At 30.5% G+C, this 7,984-nt stretch overlaps 1 pseudogene across 1 annotated transcript; it reads left to right on the top strand.

Annotated features, from left to right (window-relative positions):
- The first annotated feature begins 4,077 nt into the window (after positions 1-4,077).
- Positions 4,078-7,700, top strand: LOC131042693 (alpha-humulene synthase-like; annotated as a pseudogene). Its single transcript, XR_009372550.1, has 9 exons — positions 4,078-4,390; positions 4,485-4,669; positions 4,777-4,881; positions 5,022-5,239; positions 5,328-5,419; positions 5,518-5,607; positions 5,945-6,302; positions 6,968-7,219; positions 7,310-7,700. The product of XR_009372550.1 is annotated as an alpha-humulene synthase-like (transcript).
- The last annotated feature ends 284 nt before the right edge of the window (positions 7,701-7,984 follow it).

Raw genomic sequence — 7,984 nt, 5'->3', positions numbered from 1 at the left:
ACTAATTATAACTATTATTTTATCGATAATACTATAACTCCCTCTAATCTAGACCCTAACCCTAACAACCCTAATCCTGACCCAAACCCTAACTCTTATAGCTATCATCACATACTATCTTCCATTGCAATCTTAACCCTAACCCTAACCCTTATCCTAATTATAATTATAACCCTAATCCTAACCTTAAACCTAACCATGATCCTATACCAAAACCAAAACTTGATGCTAATCCTAACCATGATATACACCCTAACTATTATCATATTCCTAACCCTAATCCCTAACCCTAATCATAAACCTAATCATAATATAAACCTTAACCTTGACCATAATACGAACCTTAACCCTAATCCAAAACATAACCATAAACCAAATCGTAATCCTAACCATACCCCCAATTATAATTTTAAGCCTGACACTAAACCGTAACCTTAACCATAAATTTAACCCTAATATTAAACTGTAACCATAACCCTAACCCTAACCATAATCCTAATTATAATCCTAAACCTTAAAGCTAACCATAATCCTAAACCAAAACAAAACCCTAACGTTGATGCTAACCCTAATCATTATCATAACCCTAACCCTAATCATAAATCTAACCCGAACCATGATGTAAACCTTATCCCTAACCATAACACTAACCTTAACCCTAATGCTAACCATAACCATAATACTCGCGATTAAATAAAGTTTTATATTATCTTAAATTTTAGTATTTTCTTTGATCTTGCAACACAAATATATTATATAAAATAGTCTAAATAGATATTTAAAATTTCATATATCTCTACATAATAATATAATAATATTATAATATAATTTATCTTAGTACAAACAAATAGAAAATAATAATAATAATTGGAATAAGAATATTACATATTATTGCAACAAACATTAATAATTTAATATTATATAGTTCTATTTTGAATTTTTTTATTGTTTCCCATGTTGCCGCGACTGCTACTAGCTTACATATATTTGATTTTAATCAAATATATATATAATACACTGAGATATATCCTTTTCGAGGCGCTTATTTTTATCATGTACCCCGAACTCTAATAGGCACCTCGAAAAGGATATATCTCGGCGTATTATATATATATTTGATTAAAATCAAATATATGTAAGCTAGTATAAATTAGGTCTTATGATTACAGACATGACCATACCTGTATATACATTTGTCAAGAAGCGAAACCCACTAAATGGGGTATAAAATGTTTAACAAACATTAATTATCCATGGAAAACCATAATCATTATACTATGATGAAACCATTGAAGAAATTAATAACACGCAATTATTTATTAGAGAATTCCTAAATGTGCTACAAAATAAAGTATATAGAACATACACGTATAATTTTGATTATATTTTATAATTTGTATAGTGTGAATGCTTAATTAATTAATAATGATTCAAATGCATTTGATATGCCTTTTAAAAAACCCTTTTTTGATGGAGGTCCAGACCTCTTTCATTATAGTATAAGGAATATTTTTGGCTTTCCACAAATTGTTAATGTATGTTAAACATTTCATAAACCATCTAGTGGGTTTATTTTTGAAAAGCATATGTAGGTATGGCCATGTGTGCGTGATCATAAGACCTAGTTTCTATTATTCATAATTTAGTTATAGGTAATAACTTTTGGTTCACTCATACATGCCCCATTTGTACTTGAATCTTGATTCTATAGCCTAATTTAGTATGAGGATTTGTTCCTATCTATCTTTCTATCTTGGTTTACTTAGAATCATAACTACATGCTACAAATCCATACTTTAGAAGTACTTCTAGATGTTTTACCAAATTTGTGTATACATTGTTTTCATAAGATCATGTATTCTAAGAGAGCTTTAATTAAGAAAGATCATTATATGGGATTCAGATTTATATTCCATTTGATGAATGTTTATGAATTTAAAATAACATTATAAATTAAAATGTAGCTCATCACATCATGTTTCATATAATATTTCTATATAGTTCTTATTTGATTTTCATATGATAAAGCTTAGTGAGAGCCCTCTTGGCCTAGTGGATCTCAAATAAGAAGAAAATATTTGCCTCTTCTATGACTTGGCTCACTAATATTGTTTACTTGATATATTATGATTCAATATATCATCCTAAGATCACATCTCTAGAGATTAAGTCTTCATTCTTACACCAAGTATTGTGAAGATGCACTTGACTCAATTCAAAAACACCCTATTCAGGTCCTATAGATTTGGATATTGATTTATATAATGATCTTCAAGATTGAAAGGTTGTTGCCACATGCAATTTCTAATGAAGTTCACACTAATCACTCATACATGGAAATAAAACATAGAAATAGTAAATGAAACACTAAATCCTTAACTAAAAAGGTGATGCACTAAGTTTAGGATATCCCTATACATAGCTAGGATCATATTAAATGCATGAGCCAATAGTCAAATTACAAACAAAATTATCATGTTACTAGTGAAACAAAAGCATACATTCACTAGAAAAAATAGAGAAGTAGGATTATCATTGAATGACCCATCTTTATATTATTACACATGAAATTATATATAGATAAATGACAAGAAATGGATGTAGAAGCCTTGAACGCATATACAACCTGGTTAGTGCTACTCTACAAATTTTGATGGAAAGGAAAATATCACTAAACTTTATGCACAAGGATTTATTATTTAAGCCCAAGTAGGCACAACTCTAACTAAATACATGAATCAAAGGTCCATAGTTATATAAAATAAATGGTGAAGAAAAATGTTGGAATGAATGACATCGTAATCGAATTGTAATTCTTGTTTATGAATCCTAAGAGAGGTTAAAGAGTATCCCTAAAATATTGTTAATAATGTGAATGCAACCTCTTGAAATCGCACAGAGATCTTTAAATAGAAGCAAATAGGATTTGAATGTATAGTAATGGATCGACCAACAAACCATGGTAAGTCCTTGTTTTTCTCATCTAGCTCTATATTTGGCTCACACTGTTGCATAATTGTGGGCTAATGAGATAAATAAATGATTCCACCTAACCTTTCTACATATTGTAGCAACCTTGAAGACATGAAAGGCTTCAATTTAGCTCAATTCAAAAAATTGACTAAAGTTCTTATAACATTTCCCTCTTTTCTCCTTTTGGTTGCCATGAGATGATCAAAAGGAGACATTGTCATTTGAAATATTGTAAATAGGAAATTATACATACAATATCCTAAGGAAAGGTGAGACCAACCATCAAATAGAATATATGGTAGAGGTAGAAGCTAGTGAAGGTCACTTTTCTTTGTGAATCTCCATCCAACATTAGATCTTTATGATGGATGGTTTGTCAAAATTGTGACATCAAAAGAAAAAAAACAAGGATAGAATAAAAAATTTAATTTTCTTTACAAAAAATTTCTTGATATATTATTTTATTTAACATAACACAATTGGCTATTCATATGATTGCAATATTCTTGCACTACATTTATAATAATACCATGAAGGTTTTTATTTATATTTTAAATAAAAAAAATAACTCACATATGTTTTATGAGGATGGAATAGAATTCTAATTATTGAATGATAATTAACAAGATTGTTTTTATAAACTAATTTAAAAGTATTTATACATTTTATAATTAATAATACAACAAAAATTTACAATTATAATTTAAATATAAAACTTATTAAGATTTAATTATAACACAATAAACATACCCAAATATTTTAAACATAAAATTATATTGAAAAACTAATAAAAAATTAATTTTATTCTCAACTTAAAACTTTTTTCACATGTTTTTATCAAGAATAGGGTTAATATTAATTAATAATAATACCATTACTGTTGATAACAAGTGGCGGCCCCACAATTAATTATATTCTCAAAAAAACTTTTTTCACATGTTTTATGAAGAATAAGGTTAATATTAATTAATAATAATGCCATTACAGTTGATAACAAGTGGCGGAAGGGAAAGGATTCGGCCATCCTATCCACCTAAGACCTTCCTTAATCACGTGTGTGTTTCACCCACGTAGTAATAAAAAGAATTAATTTGTCACGAATTTTTCGCAGTGTAATCTTAAGACTGAATCACGTGTTTGACCCACATTTACATAAATCTCATTAACATAAAAATAATTTGTAACGAATTTTTGGCGTAATGTCTGTATAAATAGGTAGCACCGTAAGCCCAGTATTCACAGTGTAGTGTCTGCAGTCGGCTATTTAAGCTTTTAAATTGTTGTTCAATATTTTTGAGCTACTATGAAGAGTTTGGATGCAGGGCAAGAAATCTGTACTGTTGCAGCTTCAATTCCAGACAACGCTTTCAATGTGTGGGATGATGATTTTGTCCAATCCATGCAAACACCATACGGGGTAAGTACTCAGGTGCTCTTATATCTACTTTAATTTGCTTCTCTTCACTGCTCTGCTCTGCTCATCATCGTGTAATGTACTGTATTATGTATAGGAACCTGAATACCGTCAACGTGCTGAAACACTGGTTAAAGAAGTCAAAATGTTGTTAAGAGAAATGCAAACTGGAGATCATGTCGATCTACTCGAAGGGCTTGAGATGATTGATGCATTGCAGTGCCTGGGAATAGATCGATATTTTGACACTCAAATAAAACTCACTCTCGACTCTGCTTTCCGGTCTGCAATGACAATTTCTCTTATGACTAATTTGAATTTAACACATTTCATTTGAGGTTAGCCTGTGATTACTGCAGTTTATTTATTTATGAATGCAATTCATGCAGATCTTGGGATACAAGTTTCGGCATAAGATTAGGAAGCGAAAGTGTTAGCTGCAGGAATTTGAATGCTACAGCTTTAGGACTCAGACTATTATGATGTATCTGCAGGTACCTACTAAAAAATAACTAACGCAGCAATACACGCTTTTCCATCTTACCATACTATATATTTTCAATATGATTTATTTATGATATACTCACTGCACTTTTAACATATGCTTTTCTTTTCATACTTACTCGCAATGAAGATGTGCCGGAGAGTTTCAAGGACGAAAATGGGCACTTCACCTTTAGCAATGATAAGGATGAATGTGCGATGAGAGGCATGCTCAACCTTTTAAGAGCTTCAAGCGTGGCATTTCCGGGAGAGACAGTTATGGAAGAGGCTAAAATGTTTAGTTCTGCTTGCCTTAAGACCCTATCACAAAGATCTGGAGATACATATAACACAAGTTTTCTAAAAGAGGTAAGTTTCGTTTCTCTGCATAGATTAGAGGAGCATGAATCTTAAACAATGTCGTACTGAGTGACCCATTTTCCTTTCAACCTTATAGGTGGAGTATGCCCTTGTATATGAATGATCTCGTACTTTTACCAGATGGGAGGCACGAAACTTCATAGAAATATATGAGTTAGATGATCTGAGGTACAAGTGTTAAACATTACTCGTAAAGCTGTTTCTTAAGTTTCATTCTGGAAAACCTATTATTATGCCCACTATTAATATTCTCTTCTTTTCTTCAGGTTGAAGGACAAGAAAATTTTAGAGCTCGCCAAACTGGATTTTAATATATTGCAGTATATGTACAAGATGGAGATGAAGAATCTCTCCAGGTATATGTTTGTAAAATTAAAAGTGTCAGATTCTTGTAATCTCAATACTCTCTTAGAATCCTTTCAATATAAATATAATTGCTATCTTTCTCATAAACATATATACAAATCTCCTTTAAGAGTTTTCTCAATTTCTTTCAGCTCTCATTTTAGGTTAAGAATTTATTTTGTTCCCATTAACTAGTTGCAAGTTCCTCAACTGCTGTCTATCCTTTTAGATCCCGATTTAAATTTCGATCAACTATCAAGCATAAATCATAATCTTGAATATACTATAATTTTTACTATTGCAACAAATTTTTATTTATTTTCTCATAAATCATGATTTGTATCATAGGTGGTGGGTCAATTCTGGCGTCTCCAAGCTTATTGCAATGAGAGAGAGGTCAATCGAATATTTCTTGTGGGGAGTTAGTGCAGCAGACACAATGGAGTTTTCTAGCATTAGAATTGCTATAGCCAAACTCTCAACTCTTGCAACAATTATGGATGACCTTTTCGATGACTATGCAACACTTGATCAAGTTAAACTTATCAAGCAGGCCATCGTTCAAGGTTGGGATGTCTCGGTTGTGAAAAATATACCGCAAAATTTCAAGATGTGCATCGAATTTGTTTTCAAAACTATGAAAGAACTGATAAATGAAGCTACCAAAAAACAGGCACGAGACATGATGCCTTTTATTACAAAAGCAGTACGTATACTTCTTCAAACCCTTTTATATATGTATTTGAATATAATAGCTACAAAATATCTTTTTTTTTTAGATAAAATTTTACACAAGATGTGAGAACTATAATATTGCAGTGCCAATAGATACACCTAATCTATGTATCTACAAAATATCACAAAAAATAGATTTTATATAAATGGAATGTTATGAAACCAAATGAATGGAACAAGGATGGAGTGATGGGTGTTGTATATTTCTCTCATTTTTTCTTTTATGTGAGTAAAAGCCTCCTATAAGAGTAATTTTTAAATAGTTTAATCTCTACTTTATTATTCATATGATTGGCTGATGGTGAGATCAAGAAACGAAAAAAGAATTTTGTATTATATTGTCATGCCAATTTGTATGTTCAAAAAAAAAATTAAAAAAATGTCAGATGCATATACTCAGTGTTAGTTTATTGTTTTAGATTAGATATTTCATAGATTTATGCTGAACCTAATCCCCGCATCAAAACCAGTTACGATGAACTGCCAAGAGATATATATATTAAAGTTAGTTTTGATTAAAAAAAATCTATCGAAAAATTTATTTAGATCCCTTTTATAAACCAAACATAATATTTTAATTGAATACAACGCATTTTTTTTTTTAAATTTATAAGTAAACTTGATTTTGTTCTTCAGTGGGAAGATTATATTGAAGCTAACATGGAGCATGCACGATGGAAATCAAGTGGACATGTTCCAACCTATAATGAGTACATAAGTACTGCTACAACAAGTGCAGCAATTGGACCAATATTGTTGCATCCTATACTATTAGCAGGACCTGCTTTAAGTGACAATGTTATTGAGAAGATGTTCCTTAACAAATCCAGATTCTATGAGCTCATATGGATGTGTATACGACTAATTGATGATACACGAGATTTTGAGGTTTGATATTTTATTTTGTTATAGATACCATATAAAAGAAAAAAAGCTTATTATTGTTACAATACTAACATAATTCTAATGTTGATGAAGGATGATAGACGCCATGGAGAGATTGCCTCTGCCATTTCTTCTTACATGAGGGACCATCCTGAATGTTCAGAAGTACAGGCACTAAATTACATCACCAATCTTGTTGAAGAATTGCTAAAAGAGTTGAGATGGATATATTTGAATCCAGATAATTCTTTGCTCGATTGGGAGAAGATATGCTTCGACTTTAACAGAGGGTTACAGTTTCTTTATATATTTGGAGATGGCATCACCTATTCTCATAAGGAGGTCAAGCATCAAGTATTTAAAGTTTTTGTTGATCCAGTAGTGATGTAGAAATAGAAAGAGTTGAGATGAAATTTCTACTTTGATCTACATTTTAAGTTATAAGTGGCAATACTAGTTTCTATAGTGACATTTTTTGCTATTATCACAACTCATTTATATGTGTATTTAGATTGAACTATAACTTATCATTTGATAGAGATAGGATATTATGTTGCTTTCATACATATACTCCATATATTTTGCATACAAAACTAGTGCTATCTATCTCTTGTTTGTTCTAGTATAATATCAATATTTTTATTTTATTATACAATTTCATCGGTCTTGTAGTTTTAACAATTCTACCACAATCATATAGCATGTTGGAATCACATTGCACATTTTAGTGCTCGGTACTCATCTCTAAAATGTCTATCTAGTTTGTAT

The sequence above is a fragment of the Cryptomeria japonica genome, chromosome 5, assembly GCF_030272615.1.
Source record: "Cryptomeria japonica chromosome 5, Sugi_1.0, whole genome shotgun sequence".
Taxonomy (NCBI): Eukaryota; Viridiplantae; Streptophyta; class Pinopsida; order Cupressales; family Cupressaceae; genus Cryptomeria; species Cryptomeria japonica.
Note: the sequence above shows the minus strand (reverse complement) of the source record. Positions and strands in the feature narration are given on the sequence as shown.